The 19,191-nt window shown below is 30.5% G+C and overlaps 1 long non-coding RNA gene across 5 annotated transcripts in view; it reads left to right on the top strand.

The window, feature by feature from the left end:
• The window catches only part of LOC142330831 (uncharacterized), a 173,416-nt gene that overhangs the window by 138,531 nt on the left and 15,694 nt on the right, over window positions 1–19,191 (top strand). For all 5 annotated transcript variants that reach the window (XR_012757852.1, XR_012757851.1, XR_012757850.1 and 2 more), the window contains 2 exons: window positions 3,877–3,944; window positions 18,753–18,890. This is a non-coding gene — a long non-coding RNA (uncharacterized LOC142330831). The remainder of the gene's footprint in view (window positions 1–3,876; window positions 3,945–18,752; window positions 18,891–19,191) is intronic.

Below are 19,191 nucleotides of genomic sequence, written 5' to 3'. Positions count from 1 at the left end.
GAAAGTTCTTCACCGATTGCTTTGAAATTTTGACAGAACGTTGGATTCGATAGGCGCGTGTTTTTATATATCTAAGATGTCACAGCTGTGACATGTAAAATCATGCTTTTTTAGAAAAACAGCGCTATCTGTTGGACGTAAACGCAACACACGCTATACTAAATATTTTTCGATTCCATTTCAGTGTTTACAATATGTGTATCCGCTATAGACTAAAAAACCTCTGGACCGATTAACGCACGGGGAAAAAGGGAAAATCGATAAAACTAAAAGGCAAAAATGTAAAAAGGGAAAAAGGGGAAAATTGAAAAAAATTGAAATGGAAATGGAAAGGTGAAAGGAGAAAAAATAAAACTGAAAAGAGGGTAAAGGAAATAGAAACGGGGGAAGGAAATGAGGAAAAAGGGGGGAATGGGTGAAAGGGAAAGGGAATAAGGTAAATGTGAAAAGGGTAAATGGGGGGAAAGGAACAGGGGAAAAGGGAGAAAGAGTAAAAGAGGAAGTTTAAATTTTGTGAAGTTCCGTATGTTAATTTTGTTACCTTTTATCAAACTTTTAATTGCCTGTGCACATTAATGTCACGTAATGTCACATCAATGTCATGTAATTATGTCAGTAATGATGCACGTGTCAATTTTTTTTTTTTTGTCTTCAGTCATTTGACTGGTTTGATGCAGCTCTCCAAGATTCCTTATCTAGTGCTAGTCGTTTCATTTCAGTATACCCTCTACATCCTACATCCCTAACAATTTGTTTTACATATTCCAAACGTTGGCCTGCGTACAATTTTTCCCTTCTACCTGTCCTTCCAATATTAAAGCGACTATTCCAGGATGCCTTAGTATGTGGCCTATAAGTCTGTCTCTTCTTTTAACTATATTTTTCCAAATGCTTCTTTCTTCATCTATTTGCTTCAATACCTCTTCATTTGTCACTTTTTCCACCCATCTGATTTTTAACATTCTCCTATAGCACCGCATTTCAAAAGCTTCTAATCTTTTCTTCACAGATACTCCGATCGTCCAAGTTTCACTTCCATATAAAGCGGCACGTATTGACACGTGTATCACTTCACCGCCTTTCGTTCGAATATGAGCCAGAAATAGATTATTCGTCACATGCATTAATTGTCATTTACAATATGGACAAAGAATCCCAACGCTCTCATGCATTTAAATACAAAGGTGAATCGGCCGGTCTTTCCTGCGCATCAAGAAAAGTTTCATTTCCACCATTGAATTCTCCGCCAGAACCATTGAAAACACTACTGGCTGGAGCCACATCTCAATCGAAATTGTTTTTGCGTAAAATTCTTAAATTTAATTCTCGCTTCCAAATGACAAAAATCGTTCAGAACGAGGACGGTCGTAATTTTGAATGAACATTTTAAGATTCAGGGTCAAGTTTATCATCAGATCGGTTCTTTGTTCTCAATGCCTGATGGCATTCCAAACTTTTTTCAAATCAATTTCACTGGAAATGAGGAGCAACAAATTAACACACGCTGTTAATACAACCACATCGAACAGATGGAGAAGCGAGAAATAGCGGCAACTTTGGAAATGTTTTTGCGTTGGCAATTGCTTCATCAGGCATTGCAACGACATTGCTTAAGAAGGGCGGACTGCGCATTCATCACTCAAGTTGCCATTGAACATTCTCACAAATCCAGACGCAATGTGTAACATAAAGAAGCATTCAGGCGTGTTGAAGTTTTGAGAAAATGCAAAATTATTATCTGGGTTGAACGCAGTATGGCTCACAAGCATTCACTTGAAGCTCTCGATAGAACGCTGAATGATCTCATAGTTCGAGTTGTGATAACTGTACGCGTGATGGCGTCTTCTTGATGGCGTCGATCTTTAGAAAAATATATCTCTTTACAATTTTTTTCTCAGTTAGAAAGTGTTTGTATTAATTTAGCCCCAATATATTTGAGAATCTTCTGAAATAGAAGATTCTAAATTAAGTTTGTTCGTTATGAATTTTTTTTGCTAGTTAGGTTAATACTTTGCTACAAGACTGGGATCCAAGATATATCAGTAATTGTAAGAATCTCAGTCATTGATTTTTCAGGACAAGTAAAACCCTCACTCTGAAAAGAATATAACAAGATCTTGTGGAAAGGGTAAGTTACTCTTAAAACATGATTTGAAGTCAGTTGATTATTGTTTAAGATTTTAAACTGAAGAGAAATTAAATAGGTTTTTATTATGCCCATGTATTGAACTCTGAATAGTTTTGTGTGTGATAGTAATGAGATTATTTATCTTTAATTAGAAATCAATCTGAATTTACTTTAAATCCAATTTCATGAAGATAACAACATAAGCATTTAAAAATGTTATGATTTAAAGAACATTATTTGAAATTAAATTTCTTGGTTTATTATTGAAAATTAATATGTATTTATATATAAGTGAAATGAATGTTTAAAATTTTACTGTTAAATAAAATTTTCATGTTCTTTTTGTTACAAAGTATTTCTAATTTCAGCCAGAGCCTTTTTTTCTTAGAGAAACTTCTATAAAATATTTTCTGAATTGCAGAAATGATAATAACTGAGGACATGAGATTCTTTTCCTGTCAACTATTTAAAGAAGTCTTGGGCAACAATCTTCTGATAATCTTTTCATTTTGATGGTTCCTTAGTATTTTGAACTTCTTATAGAATCATGGAAAATAAAAATATGTGAAATAGGATAAGGATTTCTGTAGCCAGAACTATATTTTACCCTAACCTGACAATTACCACTTCATGGAGTCCACTTGCATAAGACCATATCAAATAGTCTATTGCAATCTTTTTTTTTAATCCTAATTCTTCCATCTAGATGTAGCATATGTAAGATGTATTTTCAGCTTTCATTCCGTAATATCAAAATACCATAATTCTGTCTTAAGTTTACCTTATAGATATAAACTTTTGTTTCAAAAGTTAGTTTTCTACAATACTTTTTTTTTGTTTTATGTGTTCCATCATATAAATCTACCTTAAAATTTTGTTAATGAAATGGATAATATAATTGTTATTAAGTGATGAGAATAGTTTATCAAATTTTTCACATAATTCAGGTAGCAGTTCCTCATGTTAATCTTATCATAAATAATTAGGAAGCTGTAATTTTATGTAAGATTCAAATTCAGAAACTTATAACTGAGGTAAACATATAATATTAATTTAATTTTTGGATTCAGTTGGATAATTGTGCAACATCGTGAGTCTCTAAAAACAGTTAATTTCACTGTTAAAAAAGCTAGTTTAAGGATGAACAAGAAGTAACTCACTATTATGCACTGTTATGCCCTCTTTTTCCTTATAAAATATGGCATCTAATTCTTATGAGTAGTGTAAATCTAGACTGAAATTTTGTTATGTAAATTGAAATCAGTCCAAAAGTCTTCTTTGTAATTTTAAGTGTAAATTATTTGTTTTTGCTTATTCAAACTAAAAAATGTAAATTTTAAGGTTCAAATTCTGCAGAAATAAGATAATGTTTTCATTTTGATATTATTTTTAATGTTTTTTATTAATTTAATGTAGTAAGTGATCATTTGATTGCAATAACATTTCTTTTATAGTTTTTTTAAAATAGGCCTTCATATGTACAAAAAAACATCTTTCCAATCACTGAATAATATATTTACTAGAGGTTAATTTATCTCTTCCCACTAATCACTAAAATTTTGTTTGGGTGTAGGTCAAATTATTTTTATTTCACATAATTTTTATTTATGTGATATTGTTATGTTTAGTTACAACTCTACTGTGTTTACTCTTTTAATTTAAAATTTTAATGAAGTATTGGTTAATGTGTAGCATAATATTAGTTTTTATATATTTTCTGTGTTTTATCATTGGTGTTAATTTTTCAGGTCCGAGTTGAAGATAAAAGATACTGGAATATAGTTTTTAAAAGAAATCAGAATTGGTCCCAGTTAGAGTAAGTATTTTTTTGTCTCTTTTATAATTTACTTATTTATAAATGATTATTTATTAATTTGTACTTTTGTTCTAGGTTAACACTTAAATATGCATCAGTATTTTATAAAAGTTTCAATAATAATTTTCACCATCAAGGTAATTTAGAATGATGATTTGACATTGTTCAATCCTTTTTATTCAGATTTTTTTTAAATTTTCTTATATAGTTTAGAATAAAGTGATTTCTGATGCCCATGAGAAGTTTTTTGTGTAGAAAGTTTGATGACTTGGAACAAAAGGAAAAAAATCGACCATAATGCTTTATGTGGAGAAAAACTTTTGAAAAGATGAAGGACAACAAGAAGAATCTTGATTGAACTAAGGAAAAGGTTGGCAGATGAATCATGTTAAATAGCATGTCATATGGATCTGGACTGTGTTAATGGCTCAGATTTATTTAATACCAATATAATAAAAGAAAAATGCTTGGATAGTTTTGAAATGTGGTAATTGTGAAAAATGGAAACAAGCTGCAATGAAGTGGCAACGACTGCTAGTGTAAGTACCCTGTAACGAACAAGGGTTCACCCTAGTCCTGTTTGTGCTTTCTTCAGAGCAGAGGACATAATCAGTGTTTTGTAATTGCTTGGACTTGCACAAACAACCAGCAGTGGTTAGGAGGTGCAAAGAGTGGCAGAAGGACAATCAGGCCTCTGGCTGCCCATATCTCACTGCAAACAGTTATCACATTTGTAGGTTTGCCCAATAAAGTAGTAGATATTAGTATGTAAGTAGATTAGCATAGCTTATCTTATCTTATCTTATTTACTTACGGAAACCCAGACAGGTTAGAAATGAAGTTGTCACAAGGGGAGGGAGAATGTTTCCATCTTCTCTTCCAATGACAAAACCCAAGCCAGTCGGCAGGTACATCTACCGTACATCAAAAAGTAATCTGATTAATATTTTATTAAGACTGGGGGCAGAGCTGGTATCACAATGTGAGCAGTTCTCTGCTTTGGCAAATGGATTTGAGCCACTTGCTTAAAGCCAACTACAGTCAAAGAGGTTATAATTAAAGAGGCAGTTTCTGCCCCAGTACCAGTGCTGATGCCTGTGCCTGTTAGGGCAGATCAGAAATGCTCTACGCTGAGGTGCTTAAAGGCAAGCGGGAGGCATATGGATATATGCCATATATCATAATTTATTATGTTTTTCAATACATTGGTATGTTGCTAGTAAGATAAGCTATTTTTGTAAATAATAAATAAATCCGTAACTGTCACAGCAATTATAATACACAAATCACACACACACACACACACACACACAAGCACATTTCTGAGAAAAAAATGGTCATATTCTTTCTAGTCTAATTAAGACTAAGTCTTATTAAGAATTTGCTCCTCGTAATCATCTCCAACCAGAAAATCTCTTTGTGTTGCCTGTGTTATCTGAACTGCTGGCGAAGAAGACATCTCAGCCAGAGCGTTTAGGCCCTCATAAATTTTTTTCAACTCCGACTCGTGTGTACCTATGTATTTAGTCAGTCCAGGACCAACGTGTTGCTTTAATGCAATCATCATCAGGCCAAGTTGGTATATCAGGCTGCCCAGTGTTTCTGGCAGCTCCTCCTCCTCCTCAGAGGACCTTCGACGGGTCTCTTTTTACCTTTAAGATCCACTTTTTTCACATGTGGCAATTTCTGCGCACTGGTACTACTTTGTCTGGACGTACCTTCCAAAGGAAGCGATACCCGGTGTGGCATTGTGTGGTATTGTACTCTGGGGACAACCCCGTTTCCAACAAGTACCCAACAAGTACTTGGCACAGGGCACTCAATGTGCCCTGTGCCTTGTGCTCCAAAAAAATTTTGGAGTGGGTAAGGGCAGGAAGGAAAATGTATTCGACCGAATCTGGGGTCCAAAAATTTGATGGTAGGGTGGGGGGGGGGGTTATGAAACGAATTTATGTCAAGGAATAATGAAAATTGGATGTGTGGTTCAGGAGTTATTACGGAAAAGGAAATCCCCTATAAAATCTCTTCACGTAGGACTTTGAAAGAATTCTCTCCTCTATGTAGAATAATAGAAAAATGTTCAAAGTCCTTGTTTACTACTAATTATACACTTGTTGTAACGTGTCTTATAACTTAGAATATTTCACTTAAAACTGTATATTCTAACCTTGAAATTGCCTTGAAAAACTAATTTTATAATTAGTTGATTACTCACAAAGGTGATAGTAATTACTCACAAAGTGAGTAGAAGTGCTTTATAGCACTTCTACTCACTTTGTTATTACTCCAGTAACACCTCGAGATTACTAAAACACAGTAATACAATAATAACTACTGTAAAAAGAAAATATAGCAGTTAAAACACACCAAACTATGAGTTGATTTTGAAACTCGAAAAAACACTTAAAAAACTGTAAGTCCGTATCCAGAACTCTTAAAAAACCAATCCACTTATATATCCGATAACCAAATCCAGAAAAATAACCGAAAAACCAAGCCAATTATGAAAACTCGCGGAGCAGTACACAACATGTCTATACGCTATGATGTCTCCCACTCGACTTATACCAGTATACTAATAAATTCCTAATATACTGATAGATTGCTGCACAAAAATGGGGTAAACAATATTACATAATACAGACTTTAATTAACAGACCCCTTTCTGTTTTATCAAGTTCTCTATATTAGTTTTATCTGTATAAACTTTCCTGAGTATCTGGTATTGTAAGAATATTTATATAAATATTTCATTAACAAATCTCTATTTTATCATCATTTGATGAACACTTCACGCTACTGACTGAACTTTGTACAGTTAGTAGTTTCTGATTGATTGCAAAATAATTGTCTTTCTGCTCCTACAAAACTGGATAAAAATACAGTGCAAACAAAAAGTTAACTGTATGCAGTGTAACCTGAAGAATTGCAAGAAATGATTTCCATTTTCTAATAACAATAATAATAATTAAACAATTTAGATTAAACAGATTATCGCAGTGAATGAAGAAAAGACATTAACCAAACTAATCCCCCTCCTAAAAAAAGTAATATCTTTTGATCAATTGGTTGAGAATGTGCAATAATACACAAGGTTTATAGTAACAATAATATGATAAAACAACGATTACTAGAATAAATAAAAAATTCTATCAAATTATGCTTATATCTAATTCACCGTACTAAAAAAGAAAAACAAATTGAAAAAATAAGTAATATTTTTTCAGGTATAAATGTTTTGAGTATATAAAAGACACTCATTTTCTCTATAAAATAAATTCAAAACTTAAAATGAAACTTGAATATTATAACAAATTGTAACAGTTATAAACAGCTGGAAATCCGAATTGTAAGGATGTTATAGCTACTACCACATTTCATTTAACAGAAGATTTTGACATAAAAAATTCATTTGACATGAATATATATCACATTAAATTATACAAAAAATGTGTCCTAACTCCAAAATAATTTTAAAAATAATACATTTGATTAAGTATAAATATCAACTTTCTTTAGTGAAATTAAAAAAAAAGAAAATACAAAAAATCTGTAAATAAAAACAAACTGCTCTGTGAATAAAACTGGACTGGCTTGAATACTATAGTGTAGCAAAACGATTCATAACTTGCTCTAGTCTATGGCGTAAAAAATACTTAGTAATTCAAATTGGGAGCATGAATTACTAAGAATTCAGAAAGGACCCCTTAAAAATACATTTCTTTTTACCAGTCCAAACATTTTCTATGTAGAAAAAAACATATACACTGTAAATTGTTAATACAGAAAATTAATTAATAAACTCATAAAGTGACCTGCTTAAAGTGTCATTTTTATCAGTTTCATCCAGTCTGCAACAAGTTAAAAAAGTATTATTAATCTATTTAGAATAATTTAAGTATACTTACTTGAAGCATTTTCAGCCAGATAGGTAACATAGACAATTTGTCATGAGTAACACATTCAAAAACAAGTTTTGTTAAAAACTGTAAAATCTGAAGTTCTTTAGTACTTGCTGATGATATTGATTTTTCATTTTGTTCAAGAAAGAAATGTGCATAATTGACAGTAGATGGTTCTGATGAAAACGCAAATATTGATTCTGCCTGTTAAAAAAGAAACTGGAGAATCGATAAAAAAATTCATACAAATGCAATTACACACATTATTTCACAATGTAAAGATAGTATTTGTATAAAAACGCATGTAAAGTTTCATCAAATCATTTAACAAAGTATCAAATTGTTAACAGATTATCTAACTAAAATTATGTTCCACAAAGGCTAGTTCTATTTGCTTTGATGAACATAAAATATCTTAAAACTAATTTACCGACCTTTTTACACACTCACGTGTAGTTATAATTATCAATATTATAGAAATGAAATTACATTACATGTTATTACAGTAAAGTGATATTTATAATTAAATACTTATTATAATATTGCAAATAACTTAAACTGTTACTGATTAAAATGTTTAGTAAAATATTCAAAACATTTTAATCTGAAAACAGTGTATATGTCTTACAAGAGATTACGTACAACTACCTTCTACAATGAGATGATTTAGACTGGTGAACATTAAAGGACCATTGATGGAAAAAATAAAAACTCTTCTTAAAATTGTGGAAAAAACACTTTGCTGAGGATATATTTACTAAATTCACATAATGGAAGTCTGTTTGTCAGATGGCAGCAGTAAACTGTAGGTTTATATACATGAAACAGCTGAAATAATATTATCATGCACTAGTATCATTTTGGTACCCATTCCTTAATGTTGTGTCAGCTACATTATTTTCCAAGGATAAACATGTCTTTATTGTACAGACCTATTTCAATATAAACCTTTTAACATGTGACGACAATTTTAAGTAGAAATCTCCACAGAGTTACCAATAAGTCAACACATTTGATATATAAACTTTGCAAGACCAGGAGTGGAAAAAAAACAGCTGAGGCCAAGTTCAAAATTACAGTCACTGGCTACAAAATTCCTTAAGGCATGGTAAAATGTTTATCAGCTTCCCCAAAATATCTTTTAGAAGATTATTTTTCTCACAGATTGGACTGTCAATAGCTACAAAAAATTGAGTTATCTTCCAAGACAACAAAAAAAGCTGACAACACAATTGTAGGACTTTCCCGTCAAGCAGTTTTTTCTGATGCACGGCTTACACACTCAACTTAATTTAAAATAAAATATTTTTTGTTTATTTAATTCAATGATTCTAACTAAAGCACATGTGCATACCATATTTCATTTGCGCAGGTGTGGTGGTACTAGCGGCCACTTATGATGTCACAGCATAGCAGAGGACTACAACAGCTGTACATCAGTGCTACACTAATGCTCCTTGTGTGAGAGGGGGTACTATTGATGCAGTATACCCACTTGGCCATTAGTTTATTTTATCGTTTTTAGGGTGGAGGTGTGATTTTGCAAATATTATTTTTTTATTGTTAACAAATGTGCCTAAGAAAAATAAGACCTTAATTAGGTAAAATCTCTATATACTGCAGGTGACCTGGCTGTACAGTTTCATGGCATCAATATATAGAAGTAATCTGACCAAGTTTCGTAAAATCAAAATTTTAAGAATTGCTAGATTGCTTGATCTCAAGTCTTGAGGCCGCTAAGATTTCTTGATCTTATAACATCAGATCTTTCATTTGTGGTCATTTAAAAAGTAGAACATAAATTTAATTTAAAACATAATTTTAAATGCCATTATATGAATGCCAAATAAGTCAAGTTTACTATTATATAGACTGTTTTCCTCTCCCTTCCACACACACACACACACACACACACAAAACAGAATTCATTGTTCTCCTTAAAAATTATACCACACAAAAAAAAAGAAGGATTTTGTGGTCATAAATACGTCAGTTTTACTTGAGGTCTATAAATATCTTTTCCGACAAATGATATCGGTAAACATGTAACACATAACGATTCGTAATGAATAAGATTATACAGTAAAAATGGTTTTTTTGTCAATCTGAATAGCCTTTTGAGTGGTGGGAATTTTTATAAAACGTAGTTTTCTGAATCTTCTTTCACTAACATATGTTACTAATCTGTGATTTATGACACGGGTTTTTCATCATATTTTGCCCAATTTTCAACCGATTTACTGGTAAGTATTATTTTTAAAATCAGCAAACTATGTTTCATAAACAAAACAAAAAAATAAATTCGCTAATAAAAAACACGGTAGAAATGCGCAAAAAAAATTCTGCAATTAAATTATCGTAATTTTTGTAATGTTTCAATTTTGTTGTTGTTACAGGCTTAAAAAATGTCCAATCATAACGGTTTTTGTTTTGTTAAAATTTATTAAATCTCTTTAATATACAGTAATTTTTTGAAATTTTTTTCACGAGGGGGTAGCATAAGACTATGAAGGGAGGCAATCAGATACCAACATATTTTCGCGGAGCGCTAATCAACCGCGGATCATTGTGATGGGAAAAGGTTAATAAGGCTTTATTCTATATTAATATGTATGTACATTTGTAACTTTTTTTTAATGAAAAACATTAAAATAAAAATAAAAATGTAATGACTATATTAATTAATAAATTTTATTTAAGTAAAGCACAAAGCATTTTAAAAGTTTGTAATAGTTCAAAGTTATTTAATGACATTATTATTTTTGGACCTTTGTGTTCTGTTTCTCATTAAAACCTTACTTCTCTATATCCGTTAATATTTGTATTAATTTTTTATCTTAAACTCCTTGTAACCTTCTCACTGCTCAAATAGTTGTTTGTACACACTGGAGTATGGGTTTCTAAAGCCAAATGGTGAGAAGTTTATCTTGTTGCATCTATGAAAGATTTCTTCTTTTTAATCTGATCTACAAACTTAACAATGATAGGAATCAGGCCATTTTGTCCTGATCATACCTTCAGCCTATATAGATATCAGTCATCTCAACCAAACTGGATAATCTACATTTTTACAATGTTCAAGAATTATGACAAAATTCTAATTTTTCTGTTCAAATATCTGATGTATTTCCAAAGAACTGAGTCGAGTGTATCGTTCAACATCTTCACCTTGTTTCTGAGTTGTCTACTACCTTCAGTTTCAGTGTTACTATTCACTAACTAAATCATCAGTTTTATTTAAAAATTGGTCTCTTTTGTCATATGCTCTTTATACATTTTTGTTTCATACTCTTTTTAGTTAATGAAAGATTTTGACTGAGAAGCCCAAAACTCATTCATTCTTAAACTCATATTTAAATAATCCAAAATAGCATTTAAATGGTCCAAAATCATTAAATATGACGTCAAAAAACAAAACATCTTTTTTTGCTGGTATTAAATGATCTTTTTTCAACTTCTCAGATGGCTTGAAGATTATCACTGCATCTTTGTTATAACAGATGTTTGATGATTTTGCAAAATAATATATCAATTGTTACTGACACCAGAAAGAAGTAATTATAAAATTGAAATGGGTAAAGCAAACATCATGTAAGAAAATTCAAAGTAGTTTGGCATGCTTATCACAGTTTAATACAATACTACCAAATGAAAAAAAAACGTAATATTAACATATATCAATATGCATGCTTAATTGCTAACACTTCATGTATTTGGTACATTTTCACTGTTGCTTTCAAAATGTCACACAACATACTAATGAAGTACTCGCAAAAATATGTTGATTAACATAGTAACCCGGTAATATTCTAATCTATAGTGGCCGTAATAAACACCATATTAGGGAAACTGTTTAAACATTCACCCAGGCATGAACAACACATGAGAACAGTATATGCAACAGAATCGGTTTTTGATAATCAGTCCTTTGAAACTGAGCAGATATACAGATATTTCCCGTAACACACAACATTGAAAATCATGAACCCAATTCGCTTGTAGAAGATGAAATTTACAAACAAATCAAAATAACATACTAAGCAAACAAACAAAAAAGATAAAATGTGCTATTTAACGTACAAAATAAATTCCTGATGCTGAAACCGATGACAATTATTTTTGAAGTATTGAAATGCAACTCATGTTTTTCTTAAAAAAACTAGTTTAATGAATTCCCTTCATTATTAAGGATCGGTTGTTTTTTTCTGGTTGCTATAGAATTATAATCTTTTCTAGGATGTGGATTGTGTTTTTTTCTGTGAGTTTTCTAAAAATTTTATATAAAAAAATTTGAATCAATCAATATAAGAAAAGTTTATATTGTTCTATATAATCAAAAAGAGTTTCTAATATTTCTTCAAGTTAGGTTCTGTGTAAAATCAGAAATCATGAATTTAGAAAAGAAAATCAAATTCAGGGTTACAGGGATTGTAGAATTAACATAAAACAACATATTACAGATAAAAATAACGTAGTGAACTTACATTCTAATTACCAAGATTTATGGTTTCTGTGGGGAAAAGTAAGTGATGATTAAAAACTACTAATTTTTTGTTACTTACATCGTATTGCAGCAAAGAGTTTTGAGACTTGTTGCCAGGTGAATTGTGCTACTTACATTATATGTTATGTGTGATCTGTTGGATATCACATTGTTGCAGGGGATTTATCATGTAACAAGTTATTTGTATGTCTGTTATGTTAAGTGATATATCCATAATGGTTGTAGGTGACTTGACTTGAATTTTAAGTTATTCTTGAAATTCATGTAGCCATCTTCAGGTATAACTTGGGAAAGTGAGGAGGGTAGTTGTTTCCCAATGATTTTTCTGAACCAAATCTGTGATTGCTTAAAGGCATGCCAGGTCTACTAAAATGCAGGCAGTACAAAGCCATACAAGTGACACTTTCATTCTGTTCATTAAGGAACTTACTACAGTGAATATTGTACTCTCAGAGTACAAAATATTGCTAATGGTGCATCTTTTACATCAGGTCGTTTATATATGTCTCACTTAAAAGAAAAACTGGGATAGATAATAAAGAAACTAATTAATTACTCCTTTTTTTTGTAAAATGAATGTACGCTATTCACCGGACTGCTTAACTCAGAAGTAGTATTATTTGTTTAGAAAATCATATTTTGGCATTATTATCTATATTTGTTTACTTTGCAATCAGTCTCATGATGAATATGATTTGTATACACATTTATGTTAATTATCAACTGTTAAATGATAAACCACTCCAAATTTAATAATTACTTAGTTCGTAAAACTTAATGCTTTCAATTATTCTTGCAACCATCTTCAGTGACTGGTGTTGCTGTTCTTTCTCTTGGCATTTATTATCTATTATGGGTAGATGTTTTTAATTAGACAGAGATTTTTAAGTTGTAATTGGAAAGTATGCTAGATTCAAATTTTCTATTTATTTAATACAACATTGTTTTTTGTTATGGAATATTTTATTATGTTAAAGCGTGTTAAAATATTTGGTGCAATGGTTTTCCCATTTATTTAACTCATTAACCTGAATAATTTTTTCAAGGATCTCATTAACGAGGGTCTAATACAAAACATCTTTATATTTCTTAATGGTCAGAACTCATTAAAAATGTAATAATGTGTGATCATTTTCTCATAAGAACCTGTGTAGTTTGTCCTTTCTGTAAGTCTGGATCTTGCCTCATCTGTGTGGCCATTGAAATTCAAATACCTTCATTTATGTTTAAGAAATGTGTTTTTTTCCACCATTTGTTCAAGTAATCGTTAACATCTAGTAACATTTACATTATGTTTGTTGGAAAATATTTTTCTTATGGAATTTTGTTTTTTTCTGTTCGTAAAAAATGGGGAGACTTGACAATAAGATAGAAACTGAATCAAAAACAAAATTATATAAAGAATTTATATTGAAAAAATGGAATTATTATCAATGTAGTTAAATAAATCTGTAGAAGATTTTTGCAAAAGATTGTTAATTACAATGATGATTTTAAAGTATATTATATTGAATGTACAATCCAGAAGTAATTGCAAAAGTAAATATAATAAAAGGATTATGATGGCAGCAAAAGTGTAAGAGGGAGAAATAGGGAAATTAAATTTAATAAATAAATGTACTTTAAAAAAAAATTTCAACATTTCATAAGAAACCAGTGCAGAAAATAGAAAAATAAATGACTTTGTTTTAATGCGATGTTAAAATATCTAGAATAAATGAAATATAGAGAAAAAACCTTATTTAAGTTTCTCATAAATGATGTGAAATCTTTAAAAAATAAAAAAAATTGTAGAAAAACTAAGTGCAGAAAGTACAAACTAATCATTGTACAATGCACTATACAGCCTTATTAAGAACCTAAAGTTTTAAAAAGAACACCAACTCGCTGTTTGATATTAGCCCATCATATGGATCTGTATGATCTAGTACAGAGGCGGCTAGTATAGCTACCATAGAGATCCTTGTGATTCAGTGTCAATGTATTTAAGATATTGTTCATCTTTATGTATGTGTAATATAGCTATATACACATTAATAAGAGCTTACTGCTCTTATTAATATTGTTGAGTTTGAGGTAGTGAGTACAGTGACTGGGTTTACTATAGATGGCTTTTAACTGTTCATTGTATCCTAGTTTGAAACTGTGTCCTATTTGACCATTTCAGAACTTTCAGTATATATATATATATATATATATGTATATGTATAGCACGGATGCTGTGATTGGTGTTTGTATTTGTCTTTTTCTTCTGAAAACCATATTGTATTCCAATTTTTTTAAACTTATGAACTATTTCCTCGTAGTCTTTGTTAATGTGATTTTTTAATGTTTATGTTTGTTTTTATTTTTATTTATTTTATGTTGTATTTTTTGTTACCGAAGAGTTTTTTTATCGGGATATTTTGGCTATATTTTTATTAATGTTTTGCATTCACTTCATACAGTAAGATTGTGACAGCATATTGATGTTTGTGTATTATTTTGTAAGCTAGTATGTTGTTTGTGAATATATACATACTCATAAACAAATATGTTTCTAATCAGAAAGCATGCTGTAGCCCTTCGTTTATCCCACAGCATTGATAAAACTGTTTCACACTAGGATTTGAAATTTTATCCTTATAAAATGATAATGGTGCAAAATCTAATAGAGTATGATAAAAATGAGAAAATTGGGTGACATATTGTGCAAAATTTATTAACTTGCTTACCAGTGAAATGGCCCTGTTGATGGGTGATGAAGTGCATTTTCATTTATCGGGCAGAGTGAACAAACAAAATTTTCATTATCGGTCTGATAAAAATCTTAACAGTTTCGTATACACCCTCTGAACAGCCCATGTGTAACCATCTGGTGATCTCTGGCAAGCTTTTGGAATCATAGAGAATTATTTCTGTAAAGAGGAACTACAAGTGGTGATAGTCAATTCTAACGGATATCTAGTGATGTTGCAAGATCTTCTTGCTCTTGAACTGCCTTGTTGTATAATCGACTTGAATGCAGTGTGAAGCAATTGATCGTATTGCCAGAGCATCCACGATGATGATTTGTGAGATATTTCAGGTCATGTGATTTCCAGAAGAGGAGATGTATGGCCAACATGTTCTAAAGGCCTGCCATCAGTATGCGACTATTTTCTCTGGGATACCTGAAGTCTAAAGTGTTTCATTAGCAGATCTAATAGAATTAATGAACTCAATACCTCCATACAAGAAGAAATAGGAGCGATCTCAGAAAAAAGGATGAAAGCAGCAATGCAAAATCTGTGGGACAGACTAAAATATGGTGGACAGCTGTGTGGTATTTAAAAAATTAAGTTATGCAAATAATCAATAAATGGCACGAATGGTAGGAGTATTTCTCTTGACTTACTCTGTATAAAATTATGAAATGCACCTAAATGAAATTAACGCATTTATAACAGTTTAAAAAAGCCAGCAGTGAATTCCATAACTTTCCTAGTCGGTCAAGTTATGTAATCCATTTTTCAATTTAATCATTTTAAGCTCAGTTTGCATCTTTATGATAAATGATTTGATGAATGATAAATAATTACTTTTTATTGAAAAACAATAACCGAAATTGTGAATTCATTTTTTTTCACATCTTTACATAAAAATATTTATTTATAATTATATAATACATAGGTAATAAGAAAATTGAAAAAGTGTGATTATTTCTATATTTGTGGAGGAATTAATGAATGTTTTACGGTGGGACTATTTTTTTGTTTCTTGATAAGTGAAAAATTTTTTTTTTCATTTTGGGGGCTCCCATACTCAAGGGAAAGGTTTCAGGTAAAATTAATTTTTAATAAAATTGTCCCTCTCTGAATGGTGATAAATATAAAAAAGAAACTTTAAAAGTGGTTTAAAAAGTACAATAATACAGCCATTATTCTAAATAAACAAAGTTGTAATTTTCTAGAAAGGGGGTGAAAAATTTAGCTAATTTTTTTTTTCAAAAAATACTAAAGAATTAATGCTATCAAAAAATTAAGAATTCTACATTTTTAATGGAATGGGGGTAGTTTACAAGATGGATTTAAATTAAAAAAAAATCATTTTAATTAAAATAATATTTTTTATTTTCACAGACCATTGGAGCGAGTGGGAGGGGAAAAATGTTTAGTGGTTTGAGCGCTTACTGATATAGAAAATATAGATTCAATAAACACCTACTAACTATTGTTCTGAAGCAATATATAGTTAAAAAAGGAAAATATATTTAAGTAATTTTTTGAAGAGGAGTTGAATATTAATTAAAAAGTTTTGGTAATTTGTGATCTTGATTAAAAAACTTCAACGCTTATAAAAAAAAATTGTTTGTTAAAGTGCCTGATTAAAGATTTTAAATTTTGTTAAGGGCAAAATATCCTCACCCTTTTTTCAAATTTTTGCAAATTTTTTAATACATTGTTTTCCTTTGAAGGGACCTAGTACCATGTTTGAAGAAAATTGGTTTATGGAATCTGCAGAGTTATTAGACAAAAAACAGAACAACATGTATGCGTATGTATATATGCAGACAAAAATCTATCTGACAAAAATACATTTTTTAGACAGGAGCAAATTTGTTAAAACAATGTCTCAAGCCACAAAACTTATTTTTCTTGTTTTACTGGTCTATATATGAGGCTTGGCTGATAAATTTTGTACATATATACATAGCATGGGAATGAAAATAGATATTGGGATGAAATAAAAATGGATAAAAGTATAATACCTTACCTTCAAAATGCTGTATTTATTTTTCAATATAATCCCCATTTATACTGGTACACTTATCCCAACGTGTGACAAATTCATGTGAAAAATTATGGCGGTCTTTCTCGAATCCAAGTGGTCACAGCTTCCTTCACCACATTGTCGGTGGTGTAATGAGATTACCTTTGAAATCCCTCTTGGGGTGAGGGAAGAAGTGGAAGTTGCATGGTACCCATTGTGCACAGATTTTATAGTAACCCAATTGCTTGATAATGTGGGCAGCTTGTTCTTTAGATATGCCTAATTTAATAATGATGTGTTGCCGGGTGATTCACCTGTCATTTTGAAGCAAATCATTGTTCGTAAACACCTATCCACCCTTGGCAATCTGGACATTTCTTCGGTAGCTGCCATGTTTGATTCTGATGAACAGGATTTATTTCTTTACCTATCGCTTCATTTCATTCAGATGCTTTGACATTCTATATAGCCTCTTTATAATTTGAAAGTGTTTCTTGAAAAAGAGAAATGGTACCCTTTTTGATAACTGGAAGGTTTTGGTAGCTATCCTCGTTATTATCTGTTTCTACTGCATGTGAAATCAAATTTTCAGCTGTTGTTTCTTCTTTAGAAATCAAATTATTTCCTAGTCATTTTGGTTTTTCAGTAATGTCTTTACTCTGTATAAGAATCAGTGAGCCATGTCACATGGCCTCACAGATAGATTTAAGGTGAGCTGCATGTGGTAATCATTATGTTAATATTATTTCGCTGTTCTCTACTTTTTACTACTTGATTATTTTAATATCTGATTTAGGCATCTTCTGAAATATTCTTTTTGTTGAAGATATCTTTTGTTAGTTGATAGGCTTATTTTAATATTCTCATTCGCGCTTGATTGGCTTTTTTTTATCTAAACCATTAATTTGGGTTATTTCTCCCATATATTTAAATTTGTTGAATTTATTGATTTTCCCATATTTTGTTATTTTGCAACTTTAGGGAATCTTGGATGGTTATGAATTCTGTCTTTTTGGTAAATGTTTTTAGCCATAGTCTGCGATTAATTAGATTCTAATTTTAAGTCCTTTTGAAAGGATTTTGTATGTCATAGGTAAGAGGTTAATCCTTTTGTAGTTATTTACTTCTGTATCATTTTCATATTTGTGTAGTGGATGTATTAATGGAATTTTTTTGAGTTTTCCATATCTCTTTCTTAAGTTTTTTCTTTGCTGTTTGCATGATTCTTTTGTAATTCTGCTGCAATCAAGCCATCACCTGTTACCTTGTTTATTTTCTTGATGAGTTTGTCTATTTTTATTTCCTTATGTGTTTTTGATTTGTCAGTTCATATTGCTGAATTTTGGAATTGAAATCTTACCTTAGGTTCTTCGTAGTTTAATAGTTTTTCAAAGTACTTGCTAGAATTTTGTTGCTGTCTTTAGCATTTTTAACATTTAAATTTGGATGTTAATATTTAACAAAAGAAAGGTTTTTGTGATTTTCTCATGTAAAACCTTGCACATTAAAGTCGTCTAATAATAATAATAATAATAATAATATAACAGTCGCTGATCTGTTAATGTGTGTTGTAAGTCAATTAGAGTTGCAATTTATTTTTATTTTATAAATTATACAAATAATCATAAACATATTTAATTTGTAGCATTCATATTTTGTTTTGTATTACAGGATTTAGTACAACTGAAAGAGGAACCGCTAGATGTTATTAATGGTGATATTGAAAAAGATCCTTTAGCAATTGAAGAGACCAACCTGGTTAAACTAGAAAATTTTAAAGTTGAAAATGAAAGTGTCACCTTAAAAAAGGTAAAAACTAATTCAGTTTTTAAAAGAATAGTATAATATTGTGAATAAACTTACTTCTCAGATGGCTCAGAAGCTCAATATAAAAATCGTAAAAATTTTGTGAATTTAATGTATGATGATGACTTTGGTCCAGGGGCAGAATGGCATTCGTTTGCCACATCACATTAAAAAGTGCATTTGTTGGTTTTGGTGATAGTCTTAAAAGAAAAGATTAACATCAAAAGCAAGTTTACAACGCCCATAGCAAGATCAAGTAACAACAGTCACTCAGCTTTATTATTAGGCTTGGTCAAATATTAAA

Source organism: Lycorma delicatula, chromosome 10 (genome assembly GCF_047948215.1).
Source record: "Lycorma delicatula isolate Av1 chromosome 10, ASM4794821v1, whole genome shotgun sequence".
In the NCBI taxonomy this organism is placed as follows: Eukaryota; Metazoa; Arthropoda; class Insecta; order Hemiptera; family Fulgoridae; genus Lycorma; species Lycorma delicatula.
The sequence above is the reverse complement of the archived record's forward strand: the minus strand, read 5'-3'. Positions and strand labels throughout refer to the sequence as shown.